A 20,849-nucleotide genomic window follows, 5' to 3' on the forward strand; every position below is an offset into this window, starting at 1 on the left:
CAATTGTCATTCAAGATATTTAAGCTGCCTGTTGATTGAAGAAAAAAACTAGAATATAAAAAACTGAATTTCAGCACAAACAGATCAAAATCTTGTGGACGTATGCCTTTTACATGTTGGTAAAATGTTTAGGATGAGATGGAGATATAACACTCATGCACCCTGAAAATTATGAAGGTCTAAATATGTATCAAAGGGACTCACTGAACATCAGTGGATTTCTATGAGGCAAATGTACTTAAACCAGCCACTGTGACCATTGCTGCAGAACAGAATGAATGATACTGATGGGGACTATGAGGGTTTGTAGTTTAATTCCTGCTCTTACAGGATCAGTGAGTGTCTGTTTAAAGATTATGAACATACTTTTACATCACTACAGGGAGTGCAGAATTATTAGGCAAATGAGTATTTTGTCCACATCATCCTCTTCATGCATGTTGTCTTACTCCAAGCTGTATAGGCTCGAAAGCCCACTACCAATTAAGCATATTAGGTGATGTGCATCTCTGTAATGAGAAGGGGTGTGGTCTAATGACATCAACACCCTATATCAGGTGTGCATAATTATTAGGCAACTTCCTTTCCTTTGGCAAAATGGGTCAAAAGAAGGACTTGACAGGCTCGGAAAAGTCAAAAATAGTGAGATATCTTGCAGAGGGATGCAGCAGTCTTAAAATTGCAAAGCTTCTGAAGCGTGATCATCGAACAATCAAGCGTTTCATTCAAAATAGTCAACAGGGTCGCAAGAAGCGTGTGGAAAAACCAAGGTGCAAAATAACTGCCCATGAACTGAGAAAAGTCAAGCGTGCAGCTGCCAAGATGCCACTTGCCACCAGTTTGGCCATATTTCAGAGCTGCAACATCACTGGAGTGCCCAAAAGCACAAGGTGTGCAATACTCAGAGACATGGCCAAGGTAAGAAAGGCTGAAAGACGACCACCACTGAACAAGACACACAAGCTGAAACGTCAAGACTGGGCCAAGAAATATCTCAAGACTGATTTTTCTAAGGTTTTATGGACTGATGAAATGAGAGTGAGTCTTGATGGGCCAGATGGATGGGCCCGTGGCTGGACTGGTAAAGGGCAGAGAGCTCCAGTCCGACTCAGACAGCAAGGTGGAGGTGGAGTACTGGTTTGGGCTGGTATCATCAAAGATGAGCTTGTGGGGCCTTTTCGGGTTGAGGATGGAGTCAAGCTCAACTCCCAGTCCTACTGCCAGTTTCTGGAAGACACCTTCTTCAAGCAGTGGTACAGGAAGAAGTCTGCATCCTTCAAGAAAAACATGATTTTCATGCAGGACAATGCTCCATCACACGCGTCCAAGTAAGAAAGGGTATAAAAGAAGAAAAACTAATGATATGGCCTCCTTGTTCACCTGATCTGAACCCCATTGAGAACCTGTGGTCCATCATCAAATGTGAGATTTACAAGGAGGGAAAACAGTACACCTCTCTGAACAGTGTCTGGGAGGCTGTGGTTGCTGCTGCACGCAATGTTGATGGTGAACAGATCAAAACACTGACAGAATCCATGGATGGCAGGCTTTTGAGTGTCCTTGCAAAGAAAGGTGGCTATATTGGTCGCTGATTTGTTTTTGTTTTGTTTTTGAATGTCAGAAATGTATATTTGTGAATGTGGAGACGTTATATTGGTTTCACTGGTAAAAATAAATAATTGAAATGGGTATATATTTGTTTTTTGTTAAGTTGCCTAATAATTATGCACAGTACTAGTCACCTGCACACACAGATATCCCCCTAAAATAGCTAAAACTAAAAACAAACTACAAACTACTTCCAAAAACATTCAGCTTTAATATTAATGAGTTTTTTGGGTTCATTGAGAACATGGTTGTTGTTCAATAATAAAATTATTCCTCAAAAATACAACTTGCCTAATAATTCTGCACTCCCTGTATGGAACACCAGCACTTCTGCAGAGGACAGAACCCCCTGCTTTAATCTACCATGATACTCTGTGTTATGTCGTCATGGCAATATGAAGTCAAATAAATACAAATATACAAAAATGCACATTTAAAGGAGGACAAGAAGACAGGCAACTGGAAGAGCTTTTGAAGCAGGAGACCTTTCCTGGATTTCTCTTAATTTAACTGGAAATTTTGCTAATACGAGTCAGGGAGGAAACAAGGAGGCAGCTGGTTGGATTATATCTGAGGACAGGACGCATGAAGGAGAAGCATGAGGAGAGAGAAAACAGCAGAGCGATGGTGCAGAGCTAATCGTGGATCAAGTCGAAGAAGCAAGCATCAAAACTGTGAGTAAACATAACACACAAAGAGTTAAAAATTACTGTGCTAATTAAGGAAACATTAAATTTGGTTAGTTTGGGGTCTGGAGCTTCAGGTTTGTGGGTTCAGTTGGTCTCAAAATTGAAGAAAGACAAAAAAATGTTTCTTTTGAAAGGTTGTTGGAGGATTCTTACTGTAAGAAATATCTGGGTGCATCTGCTTTTATTTAAAAAAAAAATAAAGTTGAATTTGGTTTAGTCACATTGCAAAGGGAAAATTGGAGGATCAGGACAATAATGTGGTCAAATTTACTGTTTCCTTAATCAGAACAATAATTTTGATCTGAACTAGAAATTTTGGAAGGGGTCATTTTCTTTCTTCCTTCTCTACTGATGACTGTGTTGAATGTTTAGTTACTTGTCAGTCTACATTAATGTTAATGGTACTTTTAAAAAATGCAGTTTAATCGTAATTTTGTAGAAAAAGGCTCTGCACCTGTGAAAAAAAATAGGTATCCACACCCCCCAAATCACTGTAGATCACAGTAGCTAAGCCCTGGATAACTGCAATTATATTACAGGAGATGAAAAATATTGGAATGATTGAAAGAAACAAAGATTGCTTTAGGGTCTGAAGATTTGACTTTCTTATTGAAAGATAATAAAGATCTTAAAAGATCTGGAAGTCCAACTGTTGTTATACAAATGTGCAAACTTGTTTTAATGACAATAGAAAGAAAAAAGTGAGATGTTTAAAAAGGTAAGATAGAAAATAGATTTTTATATTACTTGAAAAAATGATGTTGGTTAGCGCTGCTGTATTTGGAAAAATGTTGGGTCACTATTAAGCTGAGATTTTATGTGATAAACTAAGAGTAAGTAATATAATCTACACACTCGCTATTATTATAGTAATCCATACACCACCATTACTGTTGCATCCACACACCAGTTAATATTTTAGAAAACATCAATCATAATGTGTGATCAATGCAAGTTTTGAGCAATAATATTTATTTGCATTCCCTACTAATTTACAAAATATAAAAAAGAGCAGGCAGGATTGAATGATGCTCTGCCTCTCTGGTCAAGTACAGACATAGGCCTTAAGCAACCATGAGCCACTGATGAGCATGACAGATTAGGAAACATGCATAAAGTGGACTAGTTAGACTCCTATGAGCCACTAATAGGAGAAAATGAGCATGCAATAAAGTGGACTTGTTAGGGAGAGATTGCCATCAGAGTTAAAACACTCCAACTCAATTTTTGATGATAGACACAGCTAAAAAATGAGTGTTTTGTTGACACTGATGACAAAATTCTGATCAGATACAGACAGACACATGCATACAACACACACTACTGCTCAAAGGTTTGTGGTCAGATTCAAACATTCTTGTCTTAATGGAATGAATCATTTATGTTAAATCACTCATGATGCATTAGGAAATGTCTACACAGTTATACATGGACCCAGTTTTTGAAAACAATCACTCCTGTATGGACCGATCACATGGTTATAAAGCAGGTGAAAATTAACTTCAAACTTTTGAGCTGTAGTGTAGATTGATTGCAATGATAGTGTATAGTTATCTATTACAGAAGAATATATAGAAGTATGAGGACAGGGAGACACTGTTAAAAAGTTATGAGCTGTCTTGCTGCAGAGAAAGTGGAATCTGTCATCCTTGAAAAGTTCTCAAGATAGGCAGCTGGCAGGATTGAATGATGCTCTGCCTCTCTGGTCAAGTACAGACATAGGCCTTAAGCAACCATGAGCCACTGATAAGTGTGACAGATTAGGAACCATGCATACATTGCATTAGTTAGACTCCTGTGAGCCACTAATAGGAGAAAATTAGCACGCAATAACGTGGACTTGTTAGGGAGAGATTGCCATCAGAGTTAAAACACTCCAACTCAATTTTTGATGATAGACACGGCTAAAAAAAAATGAGTGTTTTGTTGACACTGATGACAAAATCCTGATCAGATACAGACAGACACATGCATACAACACACACTACTGCTCAAAAGTTTGTGATCAGATTCAAACATTCTTCTTTTAATTAATAATTTACATTTGGTTTAACATAGTATTACATGACGTTTATCAGAAATGTTTTCACAGATGTGTGTTGAATGAATCATTTATGTTAAATCACCCATGATGCATTAGGAAATGTCTACACAGTTATGCATTGGCCCAGTTTTAGTAACAATCACTCCTGTACGGAGTGATCACATGATTATAAACCAGATGAAACTTGACTTCAGACTTTTGAGCTGTAGTGTAGATTGCAATGATAGTGTATAGTTATCTATTACAGAAGAATATATAGAAGTATGAGGACAGGGAGACACTGTTAAAAAGTTATGAGCTGTCTTGCTGCAGAGAAAGTGGAGTCTGTCATCCTTGAAAAGCTCTCAAGATAGGCAGCTGGCAGGATTGAATGATGCTCTGCCTCTGTGGTCAAGTACAGACATAGGCCTTAAGCAACCATGAGCCACTGATAAGCGTGACAGATTACGAAACATGCATACATTGCATTAGTTAGACTCCTGTGAGCCATTAATAGGAGAAAATGAGCACGCAATAAAGTGGACTTGTTAGGGAGAGATTGCCATCAGACTTAAAACACTCCAACTCAATTTTTGATGATAGACACAGCTAAAAAAATGAGGTTTTTGTTGACACTGATGACAAAATCCTGATCAGATACAGACAGACACATGCATACAACACACACTACTGCTCAAAGGTTTGTGGTCAGATTCAAACATTCTTGTCTTAATGGTAAATTTACATTTGCTTTAACGTAATATTACACAAAGTTTATCAGTAATGTTTTCACAGATGTGTGTTTAATGAATCATTTATGTTAAATCACCCTACTAGGAAATGTCTACACAGTTATACATGTAGTAACAATCAATCCTGTGTGGACAGATCACATGGTTATAAACCAGGTACAAATTTGATTTAATCAGATTAAAAACAGAAAATTGGATGATCCATCACCAACCTCGACAATTTACTGTTTTTAATCCACACAATGATTTTGGTTTGTGCTGATATCTTTGGAAAATGTTTCTTGACTGACAAGTTGGGATCTAACATCACAAACTGATATCTGGTAACACAATGTACCGAATGAAAATGGGCCTCTGTAGATGTCATGGTTCCCTTGCCCTCTTTTGCTGGCCTGCTTTTTTCTCTCTCCTCTTTCGGTGTGTGCCTGTGTTGTTGTCCGTGTGTTTGTCTTTTTTAGGGGATGCTCCTCCACCTAAACAAACAACCTAAACTGGGGAATCTAAAAATACAAAGTTACCTGGGACATGAACCGTGGAACACTGAAACCTAGGAGCATAGCATGGAAAACAACAGACAACCTGACAAAGGCTAAATGAGAAAACACAGACTAAATACACACAGGAGGCTAATGAGGGAAGAGGGAACACATGGGGAAACAGCTGACACACATGCACATAACGACATCACAGGGGAAACATAAAACTAAAAACATTGAAAACACGAACACAGGACCTCTTCAAAATAAAACAGGAAACATAATGACAACATGAACTTGACAACAAAAGATATGCAGACATGAAACACATAAAGGACAAAGGAGACTTCAAACAGGGGTTGAAAACACAAGGGGAATCCAATAAACAAAATAACTTAGATAACCTAATGAACTTAAACATAAATCATAAACATCAAAAATACACTAAAACTCAAGAAGAAGAAATTATGATATCATTAATTAGATTATACAACACCAGAATCAGATTTTAGAGGAAGAGTTCGCACCAAAACGAAATGTTTGCACTTTCCTATGCCCTATAATGTTATGGCTTTGTTCTAAGACATCTGCTAAGGAAATGCCAGCCTCCTCTCCAATAAAACTGAAAAAAAAAAAAAGATTAAAATGCTAGTTTCTTCATGGCTCTTAAAGCAGCAAAAATCAAAAAATTGAAAAACATTTGGAAAAACTGAGCAGCAATATCTCTTTGCAGAAATGATAAACTGGTGACTTAAGGGCTGGGGGTGGGGTGCTCTGGAACAGTTTTCGTCATGTAATTGGATTGCACTTTGTCAGGCCTCTACCCTAACACCTGACCAACTTGGATGTCCCACCTGAAGGCAAAGCTTCTGCTGATCTAGCTTTTAGGGTCACTGAGGCACGCAAACCCCCTGACCATGTTAAGGTGGTAATCCCTCAGACAGAAAAACAAACAAAAAAACCCAAAACAACAAAAAATAAAATAAAATATTGCTCATCAGATTCTAACAACTAAAAACATGACATTTACCTTAACTGGATGGCCAATATATTAAATATATTAGAACCCAACAATAGTACTTCACACTATTGCCAATATTAACAAAACTAAAAAGGGTAAGCCAACATATAAAAAAAAGTCTTGGCTTTTTTTTATAAACTGAAAAGTATAAATAAAGAATAAAAATCCTCAATCCACTCTATAACAACAGTCTCCTGCTTCCCTTTCCAAAAACAGATTCATCCATATCCAAGTTATATGTTATGGACTTCTCATGGGACAAATTTCTCTTTCCTTTATGTAACAAGAGTAAATAAGCCCTACTAAAATCGCTGTAATTACATCAGTATATGAAACGAGGTAACTGTTGAGTGCAGAGTTGAAAGCTGGTCTGATAAACACAGGTGCCTCTGTGCAGACAGGCTCACAGTGGGATTGAGAAATTAACATTTCTCTACCAGACTGAAACTGTGAGAAGAACAATGGCCTAGTCCCCCACTGCCTGTACAAATATAGATGTATTTTTTAGTTGTAAATTATCGTACTGGCGCTCTGTGCATGTACTGTGATACTATATAACGTATGAAGAATGCATGTCGCCAATTAGTGAGCATCAGCGCCGTCTGCAGTTTGTGTGTAGAAGTGAAAAACATTACAGCACCTGGTATTCCCAGGCAGTCTCCCATCCAAGTACTGACCAGGCCCGACTGTGCTCAGCTTCCAAGATCAGACAAGATTGGGGGTGTTCAGGGTGGTATGGCCATAAGTGAGAATGTTGTAACATAAAAAGCCTTCTATAGGTGGCAAATGTCACACAGTGACATGGGTGTAGGGGTGGACACCAGTCACTCCCACCCAAGGAGTAGGTACGGGTGCAGAAACTGACAGAGCCTCAGCCGGCCTGGAAGCCAGAGCAGGGACCAACTGGGCCCTAGCCCCCCTCACTCGGGAAACTGATACAAGTGCAGGAGAAGACTTGACCACAACCGCCGTGGAAATGGGAACACGAGGCAGAGGCACAATATATATTATTGTGTTTTAAAGCACGGTGGCACGGTGGTTAGCACTGTTGCCGCACAGCAAGAAGGTCCTGAGTTCAATTCCACCATCAGGCCGGGGTCTTTCTGTGTGGAGTTTGCATGTTCTCCCCGTGTTTGCGTGGGTTCTCTCCGGGTACTCCGGCTTCCTCCCACCGTCCAAAGACATGCAGCTTGTGGGGATAGGTTAATTGGATAGTCCAAATTGCCACTAGGTGTAAATGTGCGAGTGAATGTGAGTGCGAATGGTTGTCTGTCCCTGTATGTTAGCCCTGCGACAGACTGGCGACCTGTCCAGGGCGTACCCCGCCTCTCGCCCTATGACAGCTGGGATAGGCTCCAGCGCCCCCCGCGACCCTGAAAAGGATAAGCGGAAGCGAATGGATGGATGGATGGATGGTGTTTTAAAGCGAAAACATGCAAACCTTCATTATTAAGCTTCAACATTGAGCTGCAAAAATGCTTTTCAGTAACATCTCAATAATAACCCTTGTTAGTTTATTACAGCACAGTGTTAAAGTGACAGAGAGCACACAGTGTGTTAGGACGATTTGCAGCTTCTCCTAATTTCTTTTTATGAAGGTACGTCTGTGTATATCAGTGATCATTATATAACTAACCTGACAAACTGCTTTAGCTTTGTTTGCTTTTATTTTCTGATTTCCCATCATCTCTACCTTGGTGCTACTGGACCTCCCTGCATTTCTCTCACGTCCTTCCATGGGCCACCCCATTATAAAAATCCTGCTAAATTTTTCTTAATAGCTCTGTAATGTGACTTTAAAAAAAAAAAAAAAAAAAAAAAAAGTAACTTAATACCAAGGACACAGACATAATTGTTTATTTTCTACATTATGCCTTTCTTTTCTGGTGTGCAACAAGCATACAGGTTATTTATGGTTTTGGACTCAATAGTAGAAGATGTAGACTGTTATCAGGATAAAGCGTGCAGAACAAATGAACAATAAATGTAGTGGGAAACTAGGTTTAAGACTAGATAAAAGGTTTAGTGAGTTCCCAGGGAAGCAAAATATTTAAAATCCATATTATTTTTCATGAACTTCACTTTATTGTTTTTATTTATTTAATTTTACTTAATTTTGTTTTGCTTTTTATCCATTTTATTTTGACTTATAAATTAAGGTCATAAATATGAAAGCTTGTTTGATAAAAACTAAAACAAAAAATCATTATTCATTATCATTTATTTTTTAACTAAAATTTCATGTTATTATCTCAAAAGTTTGGCCTTTCTCCATTTCAGTTTCAGTTAGGTAGACAAAATTTTGGATAGATGGTTAAGAAAAGAAGAAGCTGTTTTTGTTTGATTGTCTTTTTTTCTTTTTTTCAGAAACAAGTTTGCAAAATAACTGCATGCTTATGTCCTGCTTTCCTTTTTATCTTACTATCTCATATACCATTTCTTATTTTATTTTTATTGAATTTACTATTTTTACCCCACCTACTAATCCCACTTATCCCCTTGAAGAGAGATTCCTGTTTTCTATGCACATGGGATGCGAAGCTCATCTTATCAAGGGCCAAATATAGCTCGTTTGCATCTCAAGTGTTCCAGACAAGTAAATAAAAACAGCTCTGCGTCACATGAACCATAAGATTTAAAAAAAATAATAATAATCTACTGTTCCTAAGTGAAAAACAATGTTGCCACACAACAGAAAGTTTTTATTTCTACAAAATGGAAGAACAGCCCAAATAGGTTTCCCTTTGATACACAACATTTTTATCGCGGGGTACTAGCTTTTTTTGTTGTTGTTGACTGTTCTCAGGAGGGACCTAAAAGAAATAAGGTGTCAGTTATGACAAACTTCACTGGACATGGAAAGCACAGCGTATATAAGCTACGTATAGAACATGATTTATGGGAGGTAGGGTAACAGGGGTGTCAAACATAGGGCCCAGGGGACAGACGCGACCCACAAAAGGGTCTAATTTGTCTCATTGGATGGCTTAGCATGTGACAACTGCAGTGAAGTAATTAATAAATCTACGCTGCAAACCCAGGTTTGCTGATGGAAGCTGTTGCAGTCAGAATGTACTTTCAAAGCCATTAGACGTTTTTGGAAGAGGTCCAGTTAAATCTATTCCGATTAGCTCTCACACATGTGACACCTGACAATGATAAAAGAATCACATTTTTATAATGTACATTATAACATTACTATTTTCTACTAAAATGCTACGGATATTTACCTTTATACACTGCAGTGGTTGCACAGCAGCCAAAGGTTTTCCCATTTTTTGGCACTGGTCACAAGCCAGGACCTTAAATATATTATATGTTCTTACTTATATTATCCAACAATCTCAATTAATTAAACAACATAATTACAAATATTCTATAAAAAAATACTCGATCAAGCTACAGTGTTAATTACTGTACATCATCCTGAAATTTGGGACAGGTCTTCAGGATAACTATGCATTCTTTTTGTGCACTATTAACATAATATACATTTGTTTTATAAATGACAACTTTAAAAATACATACCCAATTGTCAACTGACATGCCATACCAGTAAAATCTGGAACACATTGCAGTTCGAGTCTTGAGTACATCAGTATTTCCACCAATAGGACTTGAATAAAACCCCTGAAATAGTCCCATGGCTTCTTCTTTTGTTTTTATCACTTTGCTGTTTCCAAAGAAGAGCTCTCCATCTACATTTAAAAAATGTAAATTAATTAGAACATGTATTGAACCAATAATTACATCCAGTTATTATTTACATTAAAATACTGACCCTTCAGCCTGAATTTTGTGGCATATCTCCTAAGGGTTTGCCTCTGGGACTTGTCGTATTCTGATTGGTAGGACCCAACAGAAAGAAACGTGAGCAGTTCCCCGTATTTGTTCTCCATAACTAAGGAGAAAATCAGACATTTTCAAAAATGGCTTCGGAATCCATTATGTAAGACGCAATGCACATACAGTAAATAAAACGATTAAACAACGTTATCACTCAATTAACAAGTATGTGGTGCAATATTACTTTCTTCGACATAACAACGGAGCGTGGTTTACACTAACTGCAGGAGGACTCAAGTTAATTGAGAAGGTTTACGCTCTACACCAGTTTACAGAAGATTAGAAGCACTAAATCAAGACTTGGAATATGACTTCGATTGAGACTCAAAATTGGAGTATTTTTGCACAAAATACAAAACACATGTTAGCTTGAAAAGTTAACAAATTGACGACAGCTTAAGGAAAAGAATTATCAACTGTAATAAAGAAGTAAAACTTTTAATACAAACCTTTTTTCGCACGCACAAGATCGGCACAAGATTGGGGTAGGATCAAATAATAAGCGTGTACTATAAACACCGGAAACATGGCCGTTTTGAGTAGTAACAACAAGTAGGACAGCTTGATAGGTAGGGTGTTTTGTCAGAACACCTGGCGCAAGCAATAGAATGTGTTTTTTTTAAACAAACCTATTGAACATGTATATACAAACAAACAGAGGTGTATTTTAACAACAATGCACTTTGAACAGGTATACTTATCTGTAACTTTAAATATTAAAGATACATATATAAAAGTTGAGAATATATAAAGGAACAAAAAATAAAGGAAGAAAGGTAAAAAGAGGGCAGAATATACAATCACATTAAATTCAATTAAAACTGTTAAGTAATGAAAGTAATTTATGGGATGATCCATTTTGAACTACCTTCACGGATTCACTAAACAGCTCTAGCTCATTCTTCCTGTAATTCAAGTAAGGATTGGCTTTGAAAAATCTGCATTTGTGAATAAAATATTTTCCAATTAAAATGTAATTATTAATTTAAAAATTCCACTTTACTACTCAGTGAACACATTCCAAATTTGACCTTTCATCATCAGGTCTATTCCACTGGTCTGCACCCAGCTCCACATCTCGTTTTAAAAGGCTTGTACTGCATTTACACTACTAGAATAAAGATGATCTAAATTCTCTAACAATCACATCACAAAACTTACAACCATTTACATCCACTTTAACTCTCCATATAATGAAATCATTAGTTGGTTAAATTTCATTTGGTAACAGATTTTCCCTATATACAGATTTCCTATTGATGAGAATATATCCATTATTCCAAACTGGTGTGTTATGTGGTGTAAAATTATTTTTATAAATAAATTTCCAGTAAAGAAGAACCTGTTGATGAAAAAGGCACCTTAACGCCCATTCACATTTGAGTGATTTGATCTCAGTAAATGATCAGTCAAATGATTGGGTGGGGCAAGGTCTGACAATGGGTTCACCTGAAACCTTGGCTGACAGTGGCCCACACCCATTTTCACACCTTGACTCTTAGGCAAAGGATCAATAGGGGGTCCACAACCCTCTTAGGGACACTCCCCATAGGGCTTTCAAGAAACTTAAAGAGGCAGGCACTTTTCTTTCCAAGCTCCTTAGACTACTATAACCTGGATGACTGAGAACCTGCAAAGCCATAAGCCTAGACTGTCCATTTTAGTTAGTAGAATTCTTCCAAAAATACTGATGTTCCCTTGTAACTATCTGTTTAAAATGGATTTACATTTTTCTATTTTCTAAATATATATATTTTTATAACATTCTTCCCCTCAGACACTGCTTTATCCTTAGAATCCAAAATCCCTATTTCACTTCCTTTATCACCTTTATATTGACTGCAGCGGATAGTCATGCAGAGTCAGGATTTCGCATTTATCTTTATTAAATTATAAACCTGAAGCTTTGGAAAAAGTGTTTATAGTTTCTAATTCTATTGGAATTTGACTTCTGTTTTTTTAAAACAATGTAGTGTCATCCGCCAACTAACTTATTATTTACTGATTTCCTATGACATTAATCCAGGGGTCGGCAACCTTTCTGATGATGAGTGCCATCTAAAATTTCCTCAGAAGTCAATGTGCCATATGCTTGCATTAGCAATAAATTTAATAATGCTCTATATTAACAGTTACACACTATATAGAACAACTTTATAGCATTATATTTGTTCGCAGATGTTGGCAGCTATCAGCGAATAGTTATCAGCTATTTTAAAACAAAAAAGACTTTTTATCCATAACAAGAACTCCATAACAGCAAATGAACTGTACAACAGAAAATGCAAATGCTATTTATGGTCTCCTCACAACATTGATAAGAAAAATAAACTGGGCCAACATGGCATGTTTGTTAATACAGAGAAACACATGTTAATGTGATCTCTGGTCTCCCACTCAGAGACACAGGTCTCCGAGTGTCCAGCATTCAAACGGCTACCAGAGGACACTCTTCGTGTGAGAGAAAATCTGCTCACGCAGATATGTAAACCCAAATACTGTCAGTAAGGCCTCTGCAATGTTCTTAAGCCAGTTAAACTTGTCAAGTGTCCAGCATGTGAAAATGCAAGCTCCATGAACACGAACAGCTATGGATTCCAGCTGCGTTCGTTCTGCAAACTTTGACCACCACAGAGTCGAGCTTTTTAGTTCAATCAGCTGCATTTCGATGTCCTCTGTGTCCAGGCAGTTAATGCGAGACAAATCCAGCTGCTCATTAAAGCTTTCTGGTTTGATCAGAAAAGAAAACATTGGTCCATACACCTGAAAGTCCCGAAAACGCATTGTGAATTCTGTCTCGAGTCTACGGATGTATCCGTGTATTTCCGTGGTGCTGATGCTGCGCTGAGCGGACAGCTCCTGAAGCATTTGAAGTGTTGAAAAGTGGAAATTTCAACATCGCTTGAAAAAACTGCGACGTCCCTCTCACCGGTAGGCTATAAGTTATTTTTAGCCAATTACAAGTTGAATCTGGTATTTGGGCTTGTTAGCTAAGATACCGTCATTAAGAAGCGGCACAACTATGCGAGCTAATTTGCGATGTGCACCGCTGGCCCAGCCATTTATTTTTTAATGCACCTTCTCAGATTAATTCACTGTAGCTGTGTCCCAAAACGTCGGCTGCATCCTCCGGAGGCCGCATTTGAAGGCCGATTACGTCACAGCCCGGCGACGAAGGCTGTCCCAATTCGTCGACTCCTTCAAATGCAGCCGACAAATGCGTCCTTCATTTCCCCGAATTTGAAGGATGGGTCGGGTGTGTCCTTCGTGGCCCACCATATCCCAGAATTCATAGCGCGGTCCAGCCAAATTTCAGCTGCCAACAATGGCGGCCGCTACTTAGTTTTAAAATTAGTCTTATTAATCTTTCTGGGTCACAAAATAAACTTTTAACATATTTTCAGGCGAGAAAGTGGCGGTGTAAATTTCAAATATCTGCTTGGTTTATCAAGACATCGCATATTTGCAAAAGTGCGCTGACGTTTTCGGAGACGTCTGTTACCCAACCGCTCGATAGCAAACCGGGGGATTCAATGGTCGCTCGAGCCGGCGAGAGCAGCGGACTCCTGGCTTCATCGTTTTCAGACCCCCGCTCTTTCGCTACTCAGGTTAAACATGATATATAAGTCACCCGGATAACTTAAAAATGTAATTGTTTGCCTTATTTCGGTGTTTTATTTGTTCGTGAGTAAATCGGGTTGGCTGAGATCAAAGTTATTAGATTATTAGATTAAATAAAACTTTATTAATCCATCGGGTGGGTTCCTCCGGGATTTTCACACAGCTGAATAAACGTCAAAAAGAAAACTGATTAAACAGAAGTGTGAGACGGTCGAGAATTTACGCCAGTGTCCTGTTATATTTTAGATAGCAAGGAGCAGACAGCCAAGTTTATTAAACTCCACCGACACAGCGGTGACGCAAATCTGAAGGCTAGACCGTCCCATTTCACAGCCGCTCACTTCCGGCCTTCTCGGTCTTCGAAGGACCCGGCCCACGTAGACCGCGAAGGCTGGGTCCTCCGAAGGATGCAGCCGACGTTTTGGGACACAGCTTGTATGTCATGCCAACAGTTAACCCTTCAGTTAATTAACAGTTAATTAACCTTGCTCGCTTAATTAACAGTTAATTAATGCCCAGGGTTGCCGACCCCTGCATTAATCCCTTCTATATTGCTGTTTGTACCATTATAAACAGCAGAGGTGAACTAGCACATTTATCAAATTCATTTATTAACGTCATCTTTCATAATAATTTTCAACACCTAATAATTTCTATAACCACATTGCTATATTCTTTATTATCCAATAAAGTTGCATTAAATTTCAAGAAGTCCTTATGCCTATCTGTTTTGAACATAGGTTCTAAAATTAAACTTATGAAATAATGATCTGTTAGAAATACGTTTTTTTTTAAGTTTCTTTTTAACATTAATTCAAATGTATGCTCATAATAGAGCTCATACACCCCTCATTAACATAGAAGCATTAACCCCATGGTGTGAAGGGTTAACTAAGAGGGATAGAGAGAGTTGAATGTAGAAGGTAAATTGCTACACGCTTGCACAACACAGTTTTAGACCGGACTGTGTATAACAGGGTGTTCTGTCAGTTAAAGCTGACATTAGCATGAAAATAAAACATCCCTGGAAACAACTGTAAGGTAGGGAGCAGTTTTCTCACACAGGGCAAGATCCCTGACTGGAGATTAATGCAAACACTCTGTCACTTTTCTCAAGCTGGAATTAATCAAATGAAAAATAACTGACTTTCAAATAAATAAAACGTAGCAGTGGCCCACTAATATTAAAGTAAAAAAGAATCATCATGAAAACTATTTGTAAACAGAATAATTTTAAACTCTTTGGTCAAACAGCTGCAAAACCTGTTTACCGACAATGTTTATCCTTAATTCTTGTCAGGGGCTGGGTCTGTGACCCAGCACTTTCATTTGGTTTTTGATCTCTTTTGTTATATTTTGAAGATAGTGTTAAATTGTAGGTTCATCATTTGGTTGCCTTAAGTTTAGTTTAGTTATGTTTCACTTACGTCTTCTGGTTAGTCTCATGTATTTCTTGTCTGTGATTTCAGGTTGTCAAGTTTGTATTGTCATGTCTGCTTCTCATGTTTCCTGTTTTATTTTGAAAGTCTGTGTCCTATGTCACTGTAGTAGGCTTTCCTTCCTTTGTCTCTTATGCCAGATTAGTGTCAGCTGTTTCCCCATGTGTTTCCACTTCCCCTGATCACCTCCTGTGTGTATTTAGTCTTTGTCAGATTGTCTGCTATTCTGCCATGTTACCAGGCTGTCATCCATTCATGCCGAGTAGCCATGTTTAAGTCTAGTTTTCCCACCTTAAGTTATTGTTTAGCTTCGCCTCTGCTTTTTGTTTTGTAATGTTTCACCAGCCTTAATAAACTGCTCGTTTTCTGTTAAGTTTGAGTTTTTGTTTTAGAGTGTCTGCGCTTGGGTTCACCTCCTTTCTCCACACAGTTAGCTTTGCAGCCTGACTGTGACAATTCTATAGTATACATGAAGATGCACAAATAAACCTGGCAATTCTCAGTGTTGCATGTACTCAGAATGGGCTATAAGACACATTTCTCACCTAAAAGAAATTATTTTGTCATTTTGAGAATAATTTGAAAGTCTTAGGCCAAACAGATGGTTATACAAAGTTTTTTGTATACATGCATGAGCATGTTTGTCTGTCTTTTAAAAAAAAAAATAATAACACCTATCTTTATGAAGATGTAGAAAAACACCTTGAGACATCATGAGAGAAGGAAGATGGGAGAAAAGACATGCTGTGGAAGAGAGCCAGAGATTAATAACAAGTATGATTCAATGCACATAGTGGCTGTGTCCCAATTCAGGGTCTGCACGCTTGAAGTACGCATTTTAAGTGCGATTACGTCACCGCCACGCGACGACGGCTCTCCCAATTCGAAGTGTACTTCAAATGCGTACTCCAAATGCGCCGTCGATTTCCCCAAATATCAAGCGTGGTGCGGTGCACGCTTCGTGGTCCCATATATCCCACAATTCATGGCGCGGCGGTGGGTGTGGATAATTTTGCCGCAAAATACGGCAGAAGGGAGCGGCCGAAGAGTGAACTGTCAAAAGTAAGTACTGAATATTATGTCACTTATTTATGTGCGAATGTTTAATAACGAAGAACATTAAAACATTACTGTTGGCCACATGTCGGCAAAGTTATGTAACATTAGTGATGTTTGTTTGTGTATATATATATCTATATATCTATAGATATATAGATATATATCTATAGATATATATATATATATGTATATGTATGTATATATGTATGTGTATGTATATATGTATGTATATATATATATATATATGTATGTATGTATATATATGTATGTATGTATATGTGTGTGTATATATATATATATATATATATATATATATATACATGTATATATATATGAGAGAGAGAGTTGAGAGCTCTACCCACCCGGGGTAAGTCTTCTGACTTATCCCACTTTAATGAACGGTAGCCGCTAAAAGAGTAGTTACTGTCGCTGCCCCTTTTTTGTGTGTGTGTGTGTGTGTTTAGCGCGCCCGAGCAGAGAACACGGACAGGAAGGCGAGGACGCCGCCGGGTTTCCCCCTTCTGCACCGCTTGCCTGGATTTTTAATTTTTAGTGACTTTTATACTGTGGCGGACGCCACTGGATTTTTAATGTTGTGTTTTATTGATTTCTATTGTGTTGTTCCCTGGCCAGGGTTGTTTTAATTCATTTTACATTTTTAACTGTTTAAATATAATAAATTATATTTTAGACATACAGTTTTTAATTCGTGTGCATTCCCTTGGCTGCTCCACTGCTCTGTCCGTTTTGAGGAAGGTTTCCCTCCTTTAATAACACTGTGCAAAAATCACCTTCGCTCCGTTACAAATACATATAATATTGGCCATATTATATTTACATTACCACAGTGAGATGACTTTAGTCTCATGAATAACATTAGCTAATTATTATTTACTAACTAATCTTGAAATGACTGTTCAGTACAGAAATGAAGCCCAACAATCATGTTTTACAGTCCTGTGGTCTCAACTAATCAAAGTGATGTCATGACAAAAATGAATGACCAACAAAACATTTTTTCTCGTTCATTTCTGTCAAACAATGCTGTATGAAACTTTTCTCGCGTATCATGGTTGCTAGGCAACCTGAACAGCGCGACGAAGGCTAGACCGTCCCATTTCACAAGCCTCTCACTTCCGCACTTCCCGTACTTGTAGTACGCACCGTACGTAGTACGCGTAGTGTGCGTACTTCAAGCGTGCAGACCCTGAATTGGGACACAGCCAGTGAGTGAGAAAGGTGACTGAAGAAGAAATACTCAATGCATCATGGGAATCCCCCAGCAGTCTACGGCTACGGCTATTGCAGCATAACTAAGGGAGGATTCAGGGTCACCTGATCCAACCCTACATGCTTGAGCAAAAAGGAAAGTTTTAGGCCTAATCTTAAAAGTAGAAATAGTGTCTGTCTCCCGTATCCAAACTGGAAGCTGGTTCCATAGAAGAGGGGCCTGAAAAATGAAGGCTCTCACTCCCATTCTACTTTTAAATACTCTAGGAACAACAAGTCAACCTAAAGTGCAAGAGTGAGGTGATCTAAATTTTCTGAATTTAGAAGCAGAAAACTAGAGGCCATCCAGGTCTTTATGTATTTAAGACATTCCTCCAGTTTGACTAATTGGTGTGTGTTATCTGACTTTATGGATAGATGAAGTTACAGTGTGAAGAGGACTCTCCATTTACATGAACAAATTGGAGTCTATTGGAGAGATATGATACATCTGTGTTGAATGTCACAGCACCGTTAACCACTTCAAAGAATTTTGATTTCAGTAAACCAGTTGCAGAATATTTTTAATAGAATAACCTTCAGTCATTACAACCAGCTGCTTGTTATACTCACAAGGATATTACTGTTGTGGTTCATAGCCCCATCAAGATAGTAAGTCTTGATTTACAGTGCTTTAAGGCTGTAAATCCTTAATGAACTAATCATCTTGTGCTGACGATATTAACAGTATTGTGTGGATGTTACACTACTACTTGGTTGCTTTCTTCCAAAAAATGACAGCGAGCAAGGTATGGTTTAAGTAGTATTTTTCCCAGCAAGTCCATCTGCCATAAAAAAAAACATATAGTGGAACTCTTATAATGTGTCCACTTTACCAAAATGGTAGGACTGGGAGCAAACAGTATAATGTGTAAGAGAGGGGATGTAGAGAGTCTGCACTGTTTGACTTTACACTTTAGAAATGAATCCCAGACTTGTGACAGACCAACAGAAACAGGGAACAGCATCATAAAGGGGTTGGCTCTCTCGGTCTGCAGTCAGAGAGCAACTGGTCTCCTGTGCCATCAATGTGTGGTGCAGTGTTTAAGACTAGAAGAGGTACACAAGCTGAGTTTGCAACAGATAGCCTCACAACGGAAAAGTTTTTCTCTGCCCTGAAACACTACTCTATACCACCAGTCCACAATGCTCTCTAGCATCTGAATATGGAATAGCGCTTTAATAATAGACTCACAAGACTTCTTAAATGAAAGATAAATTAAAAAAAAAAAAAAAAAAAAAAACTTAAGGGGTGCCCGTTCTAAAGTTAGCTGTTTTCAACTCTCCACAAAGGTATGTTTGCAGTGATTATCAAATGTAGTATAAACACTGGCCAAATGAATGAAGAGAGACACATAACATGATGTAATGGCCCAGACTGCACACAACTAAAATCTTAAGCCTTTTCAATTGCAGACTGATATCAGTTTGCAATTGAATAGGTTTAAGATTTAATTGCCATGTTGATGTACCAAATTCATTTAGAAGATGGCGACTGACTGCACGTGATCACTGACCTGATTCCTATCTTCAAAGAAGCCACTTCAAAAGCAACAAACGTGCAAATTCATTATACACTGTGACAATAATTTTGGTTATGCTGTATCCTTCAAACACTGTTTTCCCTAGTGTGACTGTAGCATTACATGCCATTACAGTGTAATTAAGCAAGAATAACTGAATCCAAGATTAGGTAACTTCTTGTTTGTCAGATCTGGTAACACTTATATGATCTCTTTTGCTGAGACACAAGGATTACCAAAGCAATTCGTCTAGTAACAATACCTGCTTGCACATAGCTCAGCATGTTTCAGCAGGAGGACCTTGTGTGTACCACATGTGAGCAGAGCTCATCACAATCAAACTATTGTACGCCTCCATCCCCAGACACTGAAATCCTAATAGCACAGCTGACTCCTAGACCTGGAATGCCAACTCTGTAAAGGCCTCCCACATTAAAATAGCCAGCATGCCCTGTCAGCATACCCTCTCTGCATGCACATAGGCGGCTAACAGCTGCCAAATTTTCTCATTGAAGAAACAGCAAACGACAACAGGAGAAAAGATCCCTGCAAGAGGAGGAGGTGATGGAGTCAGATTACTCTTAAGTCTTTCCTTTTCTGATCTTCACACCAGGAAACAAATTCAGCCGTATACTTCTACACGTTGTATTAATCCATTTTTAAAAAACTAAGGGATGATGCCGCAGACTTAACATGACCAAAAAGCACATCCTGGCAAGCTCTGCTGCCTTTGAACACTCTTTTTATACTTTAGAGCCATATGTGTTCAGGAGGAGAGCAACTGTAAAACACATGTGGCCCATTCCCCAACTGCCAATCATTTTGCAGGTTTCAGTTAAGATTTCCATAGGCATTTTAGAGCCAAAGGTTTATCTGATACTAGTCCAAAACCTAAATTATATACACACATCTCAATAAAATATTTACATCTCACAACAAATTCAGCTGTATACCTCTACACAACACAATAATGTTATGATTTACCCAATGGTTAATAAAGACACGCACCTGGCAACACTGAAGTGGAAAAACTCTACTTTACAGGAAGAACCTCCAGCAGAACCAGGCTCAGGGAGGGACAGCCGTCTGACATGAAGAGTTAGGAGTGAGGTAAAACAGATGGGACAAAAGATTTATAATAGTTAATACTTATAAATACATGGACAGTGAAGAAAGGTGATTGGAGAAGAAATGCTAATTGCATTGTGGGAAACCAAAAAAAAGATGTTTTTTTGGCAAATGTAAGATGTGTTCTTTTCTGTCAGTGGCACCTTTTGTCTTTGAACTCTCCTATGGATGCCATTTTTGTCCAGTCTCTTTCCTATTTAATCACAAATACTGACCTTAAATTGATCAAGGTCAGCAGTATTATGGATGTTGTTCTGTTTTGTTTTTAGCCTTCTGGATGAACTATCAATGTGCTTTTGGAGTTCTTTTATAGGCCTGGAAGGTTCACCACTGTTCTGAGTCTTCTCAATTTGTGGATAATGGCTCTCACCCTGGATTTGCCGGATTCCCAAGGC

At 38.2% G+C, this 20,849-nt stretch overlaps 1 pseudogene; it reads right to left on the reverse strand.

Moving 5' to 3' along the window:
• Nucleotides 1–7,197: 7,197 nt before the first annotated feature.
• Nucleotides 7,198–7,316, reverse strand: LOC112847618 (uncharacterized; annotated as a pseudogene).
• Between the last annotated feature and the right edge of the window lie 13,533 nt (nt 7,317–20,849).

Source organism: Oreochromis niloticus, linkage group LG7 (assembly GCF_001858045.2).
Source record: "Oreochromis niloticus isolate F11D_XX linkage group LG7, O_niloticus_UMD_NMBU, whole genome shotgun sequence".
Taxonomy (NCBI): Eukaryota; Metazoa; Chordata; class Actinopteri; order Cichliformes; family Cichlidae; genus Oreochromis; species Oreochromis niloticus.